At 39.1% G+C, this 15105-nt stretch overlaps 3 protein-coding genes and 1 long non-coding RNA gene across 17 annotated transcripts in view; 2 read left to right on the top strand and 2 right to left on the bottom strand.

The window, feature by feature from the left end:
- Positions 1–15105, bottom strand: part of LOC147799642 (uncharacterized) — a 564475-nt gene that overhangs the window by 155988 nt on the left and 393382 nt on the right. The window lies entirely within an intron of this gene.
- The window catches only part of LOC147799647 (uncharacterized), a 291172-nt gene that overhangs the window by 41413 nt on the left and 234654 nt on the right, over positions 1–15105 (top strand). The window lies entirely within an intron of this gene.
- Positions 392–11467, bottom strand: LOC147799650 (uncharacterized). 2 transcript variants are annotated; one of them, XR_015424784.1, is made up of 6 exons: positions 11374–11467; positions 10468–10726; positions 9511–9563; positions 6348–6492; positions 5451–5544; positions 392–2580 (listed from the first exon to the last, which is right to left on the bottom strand). It is a non-coding gene; the product is annotated as an uncharacterized LOC147799650 (long non-coding RNA). The 2 variants fall into 2 exon arrangements; XR_015424783.1 differs by lacking the exon at positions 11374–11467 and having other exon boundaries at positions 10468–11333.
- LOC110990785 (uncharacterized) overlaps positions 11496–15105 on the top strand; it is a 222677-nt gene continuing 219067 nt past the window's right edge. Inside the window, exon 1 of the mRNA XM_087134614.1 lies at positions 11496–11578. The gene's annotated coding sequence lies outside the window, so the exon portion shown is untranslated. The remainder of the gene's footprint in view (positions 11579–15105) is intronic.

Here is a 15105-nt window from a genome sequence, read left to right as displayed (position 1 = left end):
CAGTTTAATGCTGATAAATGCAGTGCCCTCCCCCATCCCAAGAGAAATGCCAACACCTATGCCTAACTAGATCCGTTTTAGAAAATGAAATATTTCCACAAAATAAATCGATATAAATCAGAGACTTTTTTTATCTTATTCTTTCATTCAGGAAAAAAAGATTTGAGCTATACCTTTTAAAAATCTTCATATTCGATGGGGTGTCCTCATTAAATCATTTTTCCTTTAATAGCTTCTTAAATTTCCGGAGCACTCTTCAATGAGAGTAATCCATAAGGCATAACTTCCAGGTTTCTTACATATATACATGTAACTTAAGAGGAATAGAAAGTTGCAAAAAAGGAATAATAAAGTGCAGTTCAAATCATGGACATGTTATTAATGTCTCAGGCCATATATTTTATTTCATTCAATTAAAATCCTCCGAATATTACACTGATTACAGGAATTACAAAAAGTACATGGAGTACTCATCTAGAATTCAAAATCATTTTGCACACAAAAATTCCCTTAGTTTGCCTCAAGTGTACTGACCCTGAGTGGCAACGAACAGGCCATACAAGATCAAATCTCTACTCTCTAACCCATATTTCTCCAAAATGTCTAAAAGGCAAAGGGCTTGTATTTATTTAACATAAGCCTCACACATAAACAAGCCCATTTTTGATTGGTGGACCATTTTGGAATACAAGATGCATAGACCAAAGGGACTTAGTAGTTTCCTGAGGGAGACTGGACCTGTTCAGTACTAAAGCCTTAAGCTTTCTATTTTATTCTTCTATCGCAAGGTGTTGCCATCTTAAGACTCAAATCTGTGACTTTCAAGACCAAGTATGGCAAATCGGATAGTGAATCTTCTGTTTCTGAAAAAAAATCAAACAAGTGGAAATGAAGAAACATGAATAGCAATTTACTTCTCAAATCTTCCACCCCTTTCCTCTTGTCCACTTGCAGGTGGGTATAATTTTGGCCAAAAATTTCAACTCTTGAAAAAGGTAAGATATGGCCATCAACACAGCCAAATACCATAAATACTGATTTACACAAGTCATCTGAAGAGTATTTGTAGCACATATCTTACCACAACCTCATACTTTCCAACAATATGGGACATGCCCATGGAGTGGTACATACTACAACAGGGCCATATATGCACTGCTACGAAGTTCAAATTCAACACACAGTGTACCTCCACGGACTTCTCAGACTGTGTGTGCGTGAATCATTTGATTTCTCTTTGGCAAGCAGCGACCCTATCAACATACATGTAAATATCCATTAGTCTGTTTTCCAAGAGTCTAATTTATTTTGGCAAAAGCTTTGTTCAAATCATGAAGGAGACAATAGGCAAGGACAGTTGTGTGCAGAAAAAAAGAGATTTTTTCCAGACGCACCTGAAGTAAAGCTCCTATCAGAAATACAATTTTAAGCTTGAGTTAGTTACATTTACTGGCTATGAGTACAGTTGACGTTTTCATTCCACATACTGCGATATGGAATGTGTTTCAAAACATAAAATTCATATTTGCATTACACTTTTATTTGTTGTTTGCATCGTAAAATTTTTGTTTTACATCTGCATTTGGTACACATTCTGAGTCAATTCATCTGCAGTCATACAAATTGCACGATAATCTATGGGTGACATCACTGTTCAAATATGAAGTAAAATAAAAGCCTTCCGAAAACTACAAATAAAGAAAAGGTCTTGACTATTCAGTGATAACTTAAAAAGTTACAGATGTTTGGAATTGAAATAAAACTGTAAGTAGAAAACACACACCAAATTTATTTTAACCTGTGTACAGGCTTCCTTGAATGAATCACAAAAGATCAGTCTGTATTCTGACCACGTTTAGAAACATCAATTGGGAAGGCACTTATGACCATGGGTCACTGCAATTTCTATTAATATTGCAAACTTCCTAGCCCTTCACATCACTCCTACAATGGGCAAGGTTACACCCGCTGACTACACTGCTGGAGTGCAGGACAGCACCTCCGATAATCCCCAGCAAAACAAAAGCAATAAGTGATCAACGTAAAAAAAAGAAGGAAACCTGGCCCTGCTACCATAAACAATACCATTTCCCCTGTGTAATTCCAATAACAATAACAATTCCAGCTTTATTCATTGATGGTAGCAATATAATCTCCAGGATGTTTTTCAATGGGCTGCTAGTAACCACTTGAGAAATAACCTTGGCTGGATTCACAGAAGTGGAAGGGGACAAAAGTGTCACTATGCCAACCTGACGCCCCATTCTACCAGTCAACTTTTCATTGCTGAGCCAAAGCAACACTGACACCAAAATAACCCTTCAAGACCATATACATTTTGTTATGTACAGCATAATTCTGATAGAAGTTGGTTGAAAGAGCTACATTTTCCCAGTGGACATACTGGTCTGGGCAGTTAGTGGGGAGGCTGTGGCTTGGGCAGCTGTGCTGCTGCCATCGTGAGGATGCCTCCAGCGGCAGCATCAGTACCTCCTGAATCCTGCATCCTCTTCTGTCGCTTCTGCTGCAGCTCCTTCTGGTTCTTGTAGATGTTCTCAGCCAAGAGGTGATAGTACTCCTCTTGTGACAAGACCAGGCATTAAAAAACAGATGAGTGAATTAAAAAGTGAGCAAGGGTGAATGGTTTTCCAGGTGATTTTCCAGCAATGGACACTGGTCTTCCTAAGGGGCCCCTCTAAATTTTCAGTGTTTTTTGAATTTTTGACTTTTTTTGATATAGTGGGTGGATGGGTCAAGGAAATAAATTGAAAATCGAAATTTACTTTTTATATTAAAATCCAGAAAAACTTATTTTTCTGACTTGCCTGAACGTAGCATGCACGCCACGCCAGCATTCCAAAAATGCAATCTTTATTAACCTTGTTTCCATATACAGACAGATTGACCCTTCCTGTGCTTTATTATGAACGCGTGAAACATCATGGAATGACATATAAGACTTAAAGGTTTTCATGGTGAAAGAAACTAGATCTATAGTAAAGATTGCGGTAACACCATGTATTTATCTCTTCTTTGAGTATGTGTGGTTCTGAGTATGTGTGGTTCTTCTCAGAACCACACATACTCAAAGAAGAGATAAATACATGGTGTTACCGCAATCTTTACTATAGATCATGGAATGCGGTGGTTTTTTACTCTAAGACTTGGAAGGTGGGCGCTTGCAGTGGTGATTAAAGACGAATGTAGCAGGGTACCAGGCATATTATGTAAACCTACTATATAACCAGTTACTAATAATGGTGATATGTTCATCACCTTGTATCTAAGACTAACCAGAAAGCAGCATATTGCGTCCAAATCTGTTGGCTAGAGCTAGGTCTAAGTCTCTGTTTCAATAGAAATACATATGCATGTGCGTGGAGACGCAGTAATTGACTGTAGGGGTAGCCGTACCTTGGGAGATCCCTTTTTGATTGGATTGGACATGGCATGCTGTTGCGTGCATGATCAATCACGATCATTTATTGCAATTCCAGCCATCATCTTGTTATACTGTGTTGCATAGTAGATTTTTACATATATATAAATTTATATCAAATGTATAATGTACACGTACTGGATGAAAATTCAGTTTTTGTAATCGAAATTGGGGGTGGGTGGGTCGATCAAAAAAATGAAAAAAAATAGAAATTTAAAAAACACTGAAAATTTTGAGTGGCCCCTAATCTGTACATGAACCGTCAGTGGAAAGACTGATGAGAGCCTGGGCAAACACCTGCACTTCTCTAGGAGTAGGAAGTGTCCCTGTACATCATACAGAGTTAACTGTTGTGAGGCTAAGTTCAACCTTAGCCTCACAAAGTCAAATATTAGCCGGTTCTATTCCAATTTCCAACAAACAGCAGCAACCAACTATTTCTGTTTGTTCATCTGTGTGTTTTTTTGCTCTGAGTTTCAGCAGAGGGATTTGTCTCCTACTTAAAGAGGTTTGGTCCTAATTGGTGATTTATTCCCTTAGTAACAGCAAGATCACAAATCATGAGAAAAGGAACACTGCAAGTCAGAGTAATTTGGCCTTATTGCTGGATATATGCACAGCTACTTTACAGTGTACATGTATACCTGTATTAGTTTACACAAACAGACTAGCAATGAAGTCACAAGAGAACCTTTATGCACCTTGAGGGACTATGAGTGATCAGTTATGTTAGACTTCAGAGGGAAAACATTGGAATGGAGCAAATAGATGGGGTGAAATTTGTATGTATGTTCAAAGTTAAGGGTAGACCAACAAAAAGACTCAATGCCTCTCAAAACTAAATGACCAAATATCTACAAACCTCCTCGATTTGAAACATGGACTATTCAGGAACAGATTTCTTTGAACATTTAGACTGTTGGAGCCTTAGTTATGTCACAATTGAGAGGGGAAAAGTTCTGCAAATGATGCAAAACTAAATGACCAAATATCTACAAACCTCCTCGATTTGAAACATGGACTATTCAGGAACAGATTTCTTTGAACATTTAGACTGTTGGAGCCTTAGTTATGTCACAATTGAGAGGGGAAAAGTTCTGCAAATGCTGCAAATGTGAGAAGGTAAAATATTTTGAAAGTGAAGGGTAGAGCAATGAAAAGACTCAATAACTCTCAAACTAAATGACCAAATATCTAAATACATGCATGATTTGAAGCATGGACTATTTACAAACAGATTTCTTTACAAATTTAGACTGTTCAAGCTTTGTCATATCAGATTTGAGAGGGGAAAAGATCGGGATTCTGCAAATGCGATGGGGTAAGAGGAGAACAAAGACTCAATACCTCTCTAGCTAAATGAGCACATATCTAAATACCTGCATGACTTGAAGTGTGGACTACTGAGGAATTGATTTCCCTTACAATTTATATTTTTGGAGCTTTACTTATGTTAGAATCCAGAGGGGAAAACATCGGAATGCAGCATATGAGATGGGGTGAAATATGTATTTTCAAAGTTCAGGGTAGATCAATGAAAAGACTCAATACCTCTCTAACTAAATGGCCAAATTTCTACATACCTGCACGATTTGAATTGTGCACTATTACAAACTCTTTAACGAAAAATTAAGAATTGAGGAACTTTATGTTGGAATTCCGATGGGAAAATATCAGAATGCAGCAAATGAGATATATGAGATACAGTACGTACAAACTTAAGTTAACGGTTAGAGGTGAGAAAAAAAAACTCAATATGTCTCTATGTAAATGGCCAAATTTCTACAAAACTTCACAATTTGAACTGTGGACAAAAAACAACTGAGCGTGTACTCGACCTTTCAACCAGCTGCTCTTGTCATCCTCAAGAGAGAGTGGAGTCCAAGCCATGCTCCAGATTTTACAGAACAACTGTACATTTATACAACTCAGGTACAGCTGCTTTTTTTAAAGGAGCTGGAACATGCCTTTTTTATGAGGCTAAAATCAGAACATGATGCAAAGTGCTTACCAAGTGAGTAGTGTTGGCAGTAGCAAATATCTGGTGATGTATTACAATCCAGAAAACTGTCTCCTAGGATTCTGGTCTTGTCTCTTCATCAATGCTACAAGAAACAAAACCAAAGAAACTATGTTTTTATCACAGACTGTATGACTACTCACTGAGGAACCTCCACAACAATTTAGGCAACATTGAAAACAGAGTCAAATCAACAAAGATCAGGCCAAATAACATACAAGTGGACATCACTGGGACGTCTTTATATGAAACTCATTTTTGTCTTCTCCTTTCTTTCAACTCTCTTCAATTTTTGGTTGGTCAGCAAATAACTCCCGAAAAGTAAAACCTCTCAAGCCTCAAAGCAGCCATTTTGCAACTCACACCCCTCTACCTTCCTGGGCTCTGATAACAAGCCCAGAAAGTACAAAAAAGGCCTAATTAAAATTGTCCCAAATCCTCTGATTCCAATATGATTTTGCATACACCCAAGGGCTTTGGCCAAACACTCTGAGCTATTTCATGTTTCACCTGCCATCCCCAATTTCTATACGGGGATCACAGACTGTGCATAAACCATTCCCTAAGTTATTAATGGTATTAAATCATGGCTCTCCATATGCATGTGTGTCACCCAGTTCTTGGCACAAACAAGTTTATCCACCGAGAAAGTCTTCCATCTCTGGCAACTTAGGGAAAAGCAAATAGACCTGTAACATAATAATGTCATGTTTACTTTACATATGCATCTAGCAGTGTTTCCTATGGCAGCAAGGTGGGAAGCAAGAAATTAAGTCCTATAGAAAAGTGCACACTTGACGTCATTATGTTTTAGATCCTTAATGCGACATTACCAGAAGTCAAATCAAATCAGAAGTCAAAATGAGTGCACAGGAGACTCAATCATACCTTTGGGATTACTAACGTTGGATCCGTTCACCTTTTACCCAGAAGGCAGTAGCAAGATATCAAAATACCGATCGCCTCAACAACGAGCACAGAACTCCATAATCAAGAAACTGCAGCAGTGGCTCACCAGCGGCTTGTGCTCTGGCTGAAAGGAAGAAATGACAATACAACATGAGTGTATAACCTAGATTGATTGGTTCTCAGAGGGCAATGGGAGGATTGAGAGAGGTGGAGAAAACTTATTAAGAAGTTGTTAGTGCTTCCCCAATGACCTTCTTCCAGACATGTAGTTCCAGACAGGTGTGATTAAACTTTACACCCAGGAATTATGGTCAATATTGGCTTCCATACATGTATCATACTTTCCGGCTAATGTGTGTATTGTAGAAGCCTGCCTGTGTCATAAAGAAACTCTACACTCAAAATGCTATTGTACCAACTGAAACCACCACCAATCATCTGTGAATGTTGGCTCGCATGCCATAATGTAACAAACTGTTATATTTAAAGGCTTTGTGTTTGACACAGAAAGATGGCCGCTGATTGCTTCATTGACTAATAAGTTAGCTGATAAAATGAAATAACAATCCAAATGTTTTATATGACACCTGTTGAATGTGTACAGTCATCCTTGTACATGATTTGGATCCAGGAATGAGGACATTTATCCCTCTATAATCTCCATCCATCCCCTTTATTATTCCAGTACAACTCCCCATTCACTGCAAGCAGCCGGTGGATTCAGCTTCTGTCCAATTTCTGTTCAGTTTGTCACCAATGTTACCACCACACCTAATGATTGCATCTTCCAATTTGTTTAGTTACGTTTGACACAGCCCTAAAGACCGCAGATTCTCATTAGTTGAAAAGCTTATGAGACAAAACCCAAGTTCCAAGTAAACTGGGCATGTTATTAGCAGTACCATGGACTAATATCACGACATAAGCTGTTTCCATACTGGTCGAGTATTGTCCCCAGTGATATGATAATTTCAGAAACAGGGACTAGCTTGTTCTTGTCTCTCTGTCACTGCTGAAACTAGGGAAATTAATCAAAAATCATGTTTGAATTTCAGCCCGTATGACTAACATTTGTGGGGGCCACCGTTTCAAATTATAAGGTGCGCTTTACAACAGCAATTGAAGCATCATTGAAAACAGTATCAAATCAACAAAAGATCAGGGCCAAATAATATACAAGCTCACATTAGTGGAATTTGTCATAAACATTTCATAAAAATCTCATCACCTTCTTAGTTGTCATTTTCTGTTTCTTTTTATTGTTGCTTGGTTAGCTAAGTACATTTATTCTTCAAAACAGCGTAAAATATATGTACATTCTAAAAAGTCATTTTCTCAAGCCTTTAAGCATCGCTTTAAACATTACTCCATTTTTGGCATTCTTAAGACTTATTTTCAGCCATCTGCATTCAGATGGAAACTCACAATACAAGAAGTGTTGGTCTAGGGCTATAATTAAACAATCCCATCTATTTTTTCACCCAGTCAATCTCTTCCAGTTAAGGATTCAGCTGCCATCCCCAAATGCTATCCACCTTGAGTAGAAGCACAGCCTATTTGGTCGAGCCTTGTTGGTTGGGAGTATTCATTTTGTTGGTAGCGATGGGGCTGCACCTCTTGCATATCCTAGTCGTTCATGAACCAGTGATTAGTTAGTACCAAAGGAGCCTCTCATGCCAAGGAAATTATGTTTTCTCTCGGTCCAACTAAAGGTCAATACAGTCTGTGCAGAAAACATTCCCAAATTACACACAGTATTAACCGTAGCCTTCAAGGGTGCATGTGAAATCATATCAAAATCAGAGGATTTTGAGGACCATTTGAGTCATGTTATGGCTCCCTATATATATATGTCACCCAGTATTTGGGCAAAATAAATTTATCCAACAAGGATGACTTTTAAATAGACATAATGATGTCACACTTTGTCTACACTTGTTATATCAAAAGACAATGATTTGGGGTAGGTCCTAATGTACTAGGTCTATATGTAAGAGGTGTGCCCCCCCCTCTTTTTTTTTTCTTTTGTATGATACACCCCCAACCACCTTTCGTTTTTGCTTCTGGAGTTTCAACCTGGTTTAGCCCACTACACCTGTGCTTACTGTAGACAGTTAGATCCCTTTCTTGAAGGTGGAGTGACCCTGGATGGGGTGGGGCACTGGTCTGGGTGGTGTGGTCCAGCATGTTTCAGTGCTGTACCATTCACTACCTATTCCAACCACCTTGTCTGTGTTCCCTCCATTTCAGATAAGGAAATTTCCTCTCTTTTTGATATCATTTAGAAGTTTGATGAATCCCAATGATAGTTTTGATTGTTAAGAATCTTTTGTTTAAAGTTCGGATTTTTTGTTTGGTTTTGTGAGTCGAGTTTTTTTGTCAGTTGTTGCACACGCTCTGCTCGAATAAACTTTTGCTTGTATGTAACATGCAGGTCACTCTCGACCAAAATCTGACCATATTCAATGCTGTTTTCATACACCACAGATCAAGGAAAACCTGATTGTGATGGCCGGCCTACGTTGAATGCCAGATGCCGACTGAGGAATATCAGGGTTTGTGCAACACAGAATTAAACAGCTGATGGAAGGAGTCTTTTGTCAGCAATGGACGCAACTGTCCCTTCAAGGAATGCCCTGCAATATACATCAATAAATGTCTTGAACGCAGTGAAACTGTCACCCCACAAATGGACATGTGCAACAAGATCGAGAGCAATCGTGAAAAACATTCGTGAAGTGCAGGGTTGCAGGGAAGGTGCCAGTTGCCGTGGCGACTGACAAAGTCAAGCATCCTTTTGGTGGCTAAAATTTAGTCTTTTTGGCAAGGCAACCACGGAAATTGTCCACTTTATTAGTCTGCAGAAAAACATTAGTTCAGTCATTGTGCGCTGTGTTTGTTGTAACTTTTCACCGAAGACATGCTGCACGTCCTCCATATCCTTGACTTAATCAGTAATCAAAATTAAATTTTCACAAGCAGAAAATTGGGATTTACTTATTTTATCTCTATAAAAGTTTTGTATTTGTTTTCCAGCTCAATAATTATACAAATAACTAGTCAGGAAGAAACCAAAATGAGAGCAAGCAGAAACTAGGATGAATGACTCAACATTTTACACAGTGTATGATGATTCACTTACCGGTAAAAGTTTACTCCACTGTGCTTGTTTTTTCTGCTCATTTCAATAAAAACCTGGAATTCAAAAGTACAGAGTACAAATTATTTTGTTTCCTGTTGTGTTTTGCCTCAATTTGATCTTAATGTACAGAAAAAGCAGCAAAAAGCACCTTTTTAAATCCCCATCAAAACAACATGGCCACTACCATTCTCCAGATCTTTAATAGAGGGCAACTTTCACATTGTGACACAATAAAATGCTTAAGAGTAGCTAAATATCTCTGAAGACAATATTTTGAAAAAAAAGAAAGAAAAATATTGCCCATGGGAGAAACCTCAAGGGTTAATGAGTAGGGCATGGCTATGGCATTTTACACATTTGGAATAGGAAAACATGGTGCCTGTGTGCATTCCCATGTATGTTTGTAAAAAGATTCTAGCATGGCTGCTTGTTTTGCTGTGGGCTTGTGACATGGAAATATTACAATTTTGTGCCGTCTAAGAATATGAAAATCAGAACAGTTCTGATTAAAATAGAAGGGTTAGCAGTTATGAAGTACGTGTGCATGAGCATTGCAAGGCTTGAATTTAGACTTTTGGGGGGCACTGCCATTTTGGCCTCACGAAATACCGGTAGGACACGTTGAGGGGCACAGCGGCTAATAACACGGACAAAAGGCCAAATATCTACAGAGGAAAGGCACTGAGGCCAAGGTGTACATGCACATATAAAATTTCTGCAAAACAAGTTATGAAACTGGAAAAAATGGTGTTTTATGTGCTTGATAATAAGCTATCATATTTAAATATTTTACAATCCATGACAAAACATTGTATATTACAGGATGGAACTGGCATATTTTCCGAGAAAGAATTTCTTAATTTAAGAATTCTAGTGAATTGAACCATACATTTAACAAAGAGAACAGGGTTTGTTTCAATTTGACAAATCTTTTTGGACTGCACAGCATGAGCTTACCAACAACATCCCCTTGTGGCGTACAGTTGACCAATCCATCACGTCACAGAATAATCAGTTAGACACATGTAGTTGAATTTGCTGCGTGCGTGCGTGCATACACAATCCGCAACTAAAGGGACAAACGACTTAGCTGTAGCTGTGGAGGCCTGCTTCGGACATAGCCTAAGCCCGTGTATGCATGTGCCAGCCGAGTTGTTGCACAATATGCCCCTATGTGCTTGGCACCTGCAGCGATTAATCATCCACGAACGTTGGGCTGCAGATTGGAATACACGTACATTACGTATTGTAAATTGAAGCCAATTGCAGTACAGGCAAGCCTCATGGGGTCAGTTTTAAGTCCGACGCCTCACAGGTCCAACGACTCACAAGTCCAACAAATCTGTTAAAAAGTCCATAAGTCTGACGCCTCAAAAGTCTGACAATACTTTATCAGTTTATATCAGTCTACAGATGCAATGTCTTATTAGTCAAATGCTTTGTAAGTCCAAAAATCCAGACTTTTTAGGCATCAGATTTATGAGGCATTGGCCTTACAATGCGCACCAAGCCTCTTCACGCTGTACGGTGCTGCAGCGCATTGTACCAGGTCGGCCAGCTTGGCTGGCTAGGCTATATGTGCACCCATGTGGCATGGAGACAATCGTATAATGTTAAACCGCAACACGAAATACCTTCACATGAATGCGAAGTAAGTAACGTATGAGAAACAAGGGCACCACTGGGACACATGTATGACCAGTTTGGGCCGTGGGCAAGGTGGAACTTTTGAGGGCACCACACCCCCCTTGCAAGGGCACCGACCACAATGGCCACAGGAGGTGTGGTGAAATTGGAGTGCTGGCATGACATGTATGTCATGTCCCTATACTTACACACATCAATCATCCTGTAATCTCTTACCTGAATGAGACGTATGTTCATTACACAGCTTCCAGGTGCGTGTAACGGTTGGGCCAAGCATTCAAGTGTGGCCATGCATGAAGAAGTACACATACAGGATGAGCTTACAAAATAAGTAGGATGCTACGGGGGAGAACTGCAAACTAAAATTGATGAAGAATTCAAGGGAAAAATTGCAGGGAACTTACTAGCTGGAACTTACTTAGTAAGTAATGTACTCATAAGACACCAATTCTAGATTTTGAAACAAAACACGTCAAAACACCAACCCACCCTGGAGCAGTCACTTAAAAACCCATAATCTGACACTAACACTTAAAAAGACCAAAGACTTAAAACCAAACAACACAGTGTGTAAAATAAACCTCAGAATACACTCAGCCTTCAATCACTAACTCTAGCAGACAGGACTCAAGCAGAAGACCAGTCCAATTATGAGGTACAATACTTGAAAGCTGACTTGTCTCTATGTGTATCTGCTGAGCTGCTAGCGCAACGCTGAGTGTGGCCAGACTACATGTATGTAGGAGCTGTTTTCAGTTTAGGAGTAGGGTAAAGGATACGGAGGTAGGTACCTACAGACCACTAGACTGGCCCAATTACAGTTGTGTCCTCTAATTTTAAAGTGCTACTCAAAACCTTTCCTTGACTTTTATCCTCATGGAACATTGCCAAAATCTCTTTGCTGAAAACTTTAAATTTGTCCTGTTAAATAATGAAATTATAACCTTCAAATTAAAAACACATGCTACTGATCACCTCTGTGAACAATCTCGTTGTCATGAAATTTGATAACCTGAAATTAATGACAACATCCAGAAATTTGCACAATTTCAGCTGCGTTTTCCCTAAGTCCTAACGTGGGCCGTGCACCGGAACAAATCTCTCAAAAATCCCACATCCATGGCATGCCATGGGTACGGTACAGGCCAGGGATGGTGCTATTCAAATGAAACCTGTTCAGCTTTAACAGTTTGATGGTTCGAACATGCTTGTTCAGATTAGAGCCTGAAAAATACTGAGCGTTAGAACTAAAAATGTCTCCTTATTTAGCACACCAAAAATGAAGTTACTATATGCGAGTCAATTTGCATCAATCTAAAAAACCATATATTTTCTACCCAAAAGCCTGGACGAACGCAACCGTCTGAGGCTTGGGCTTCCAGAGCTACGGCTAGGTCTATTGTCTACGTGTCTCCACGCATTTCCAATGGAGCGAAGACCTAGACCTAGCTCTAGACAAGCAATTCGGATGCAGCCGTAGTTTGCATCATGACCGCAACACACGCCATGACGTCAAAATACACTCAGTCGTAGAAGAGATGCTATACGAAACGTTATCTACCCCAAATCACCAAAGTTACGTCCCAAATTCTGGAGATTTTAGCAAAATATGCTTTGTTTAGGTTGCAGGATAATGCTTCCTGAAGCGAAACCGATACTGGAATTTGATGCTTTTTGTTTATGGTCGGCTTTCTTGACACGGACTGCATGCATATGAGCAAAAGATGGGCAAGATAGAGTGGTACTTATTATCATATTATTGCGCGGGAACAAGATGATTTTGAGGGAACGAAATAATAGTTCCAGGGAACGGAATTAAAAAAAATCTTCATTGTGTCTGTCCCTTCAGGGGCTCCTTAGGTACTCGTAGAGAGGGGCATCGAAAGCAACTGTGCGTTTTTGCAAGTTGGGTCACACTCACTGTCCGACAGTAACCCCCCCCCCCTTACAAAATACATGTACATACGATGTAGGGCGGAAATAATGCCGCCCGGCGCTCCGAAGGAACGGGTTAGCCTTTCGAGGGTTTTGTGTTGGGGGGGGGTCGGATCAGGTCGACATTCAAGACAATGACCAGAAGCGGTTTTCTTTTGAATAAGGGTTTGATGTGATATATTTTTAATCAGTTCTTTCCCAAAATTATCAAGCATACTTTTGCCCTATGCGGAATAACAGGTGAATCGCAGGACTGGTGGGCAACTTAAAGAGCATAACACTGCAAGGGTAAATGGGTGGTAAAACAAAACCACTTTCTAAAACCGTTCGGCAAAAAGAGACAAGTCTACCTTTAACAGAGCCTGAAATTTGACCCCTGACGGTGCGCTTCCAGAACACTTGAATAGGATAAATAACGAGCAAAGATGTTACAATTAGTTGTTTCGGCATTTCTGCTTTTATTTTTAGCTGTTTGGCAACAGCCAGAACAGCTCTTGCTTTTCTGATTATTTTTTTTCACGTACTTTTTGGCTTTTTCGCATGTTGCAAAAAAGGCATTTCTTTTCTTTTCTTTTCTTTTTTTTTTGGGGGGGGGCTTTTTCGCCAGGTGCAAAAAGGTATTCTTTTTGTTATGTTTTTTTTGTTGTTGTTTAAGGTGTTTCTGCAACAGCCGGAACAGCTCTTGCTTTTCTGATTTTTTTTTAGTTGTTTGGTAACAGCCGGAACAGCTTTTGCTTTTCTGATTATTAGCCGTTTCGTCAACTTCTCTACCGAAACAGGTATTGCTTTTCTGACTATAGCTGTTTTGGCAACTTTGCCGAAAAAGGTATTGTTTTTCTGATTATTAGCTGTTTCGGCAGCAGACATTTGGACCATCATCCAAGGACGGTCCAAGAAGAAATTCACTGTGATAACTTAGATAGTTTAATTTATCATTATTTTGTTAAGAATTAGTTTTTCCCCATAGACTTTGTACACAGATTGTGCACAGTTTTCTGACTGTCCTATATTAGGCTATGAGGGCGCTATTGCAGATTTACGGTTACACATGCCCGGGCTTTCAATTTTCAACAAACTGTCCTATATTGAACCATGTGGATGGCGTTGTTGCATAACTTAGGGTTTGTACACATATTGTCCAGCGTAATGTGTAAGCAGTCTTCAACTTCAACCGAGAATTACTACCAGAACGAAAAAGAAATCAGACTAAATATTCCCTTCCGTTTTATCGCAAATATACCCAAGTGTGCAAATATTAAATAATATTTCATACGTTTTGTCCAGTTTAGACAAAAATCACGTGACATGAAATTAAAGGGGTAGTTTTCCTGCACACGTGTTTCTAGCCCATTGACTTTGTACACGTTTTGGAGCCACAATTTTGATAACTTTGCAGTGTTTGATTGTTCCGAAATTGATAGCCAACAAAGACCCTGATGCAAGATCGATCAGATTTAGCAAACGGGCAAAGTCGACTGCCAGAAAGAATTGAGCTGAAAAAGAACTAAAAAACACTAGATAGAAGTGTTTGTAAACAAGTACAAACACAGAGCTGTTTCGGGACTGTTTCACCAATTAAATAAGAATTGGCAATTGTGATGAAAAAAAACTGGCATTCAGAAACTATGAGAGAGTAAAAATGAACATTTTAATTTTCTGGACGTGACATATACCCTGAAAAAGTTTAATTTATAAATCAATTTCAACCACTGCAATTGGATGTCAACTTCAGAAGATAATTTAGTATGACTTGGCACTTGATATTATTCTCACTGTTGAGGGTTTGCTTTGTACTTCGTGGAGCTTCTCACAATAGCGTAAAAATTACAATACTTACTTAAAGATAACATAAATGGCTTATTCGATTGTTGACGTCATCACGAGTGGATGTGATATCAGTTACAAGAATTGTATTTCTTTAATGTCACTTGACTTGTCACCAGAAGAGGTCAGAATCAAATCAGATCAATTTGGGTCTAGAACCCTCCCCGTTCCAGCCACACACAAAGTTTC

Source organism: Acanthaster planci, linkage group LG03 (genome assembly GCF_054643075.1).
Source record: "Acanthaster planci isolate LZ-2023a linkage group LG03, COTS_SCS, whole genome shotgun sequence".
In the NCBI taxonomy this organism is placed as follows: Eukaryota; Metazoa; Echinodermata; class Asteroidea; order Valvatida; family Acanthasteridae; genus Acanthaster; species Acanthaster planci.
The sequence above is the reverse complement of the archived record's forward strand: the minus strand, read 5'-3'. Positions and strand labels throughout refer to the sequence as shown.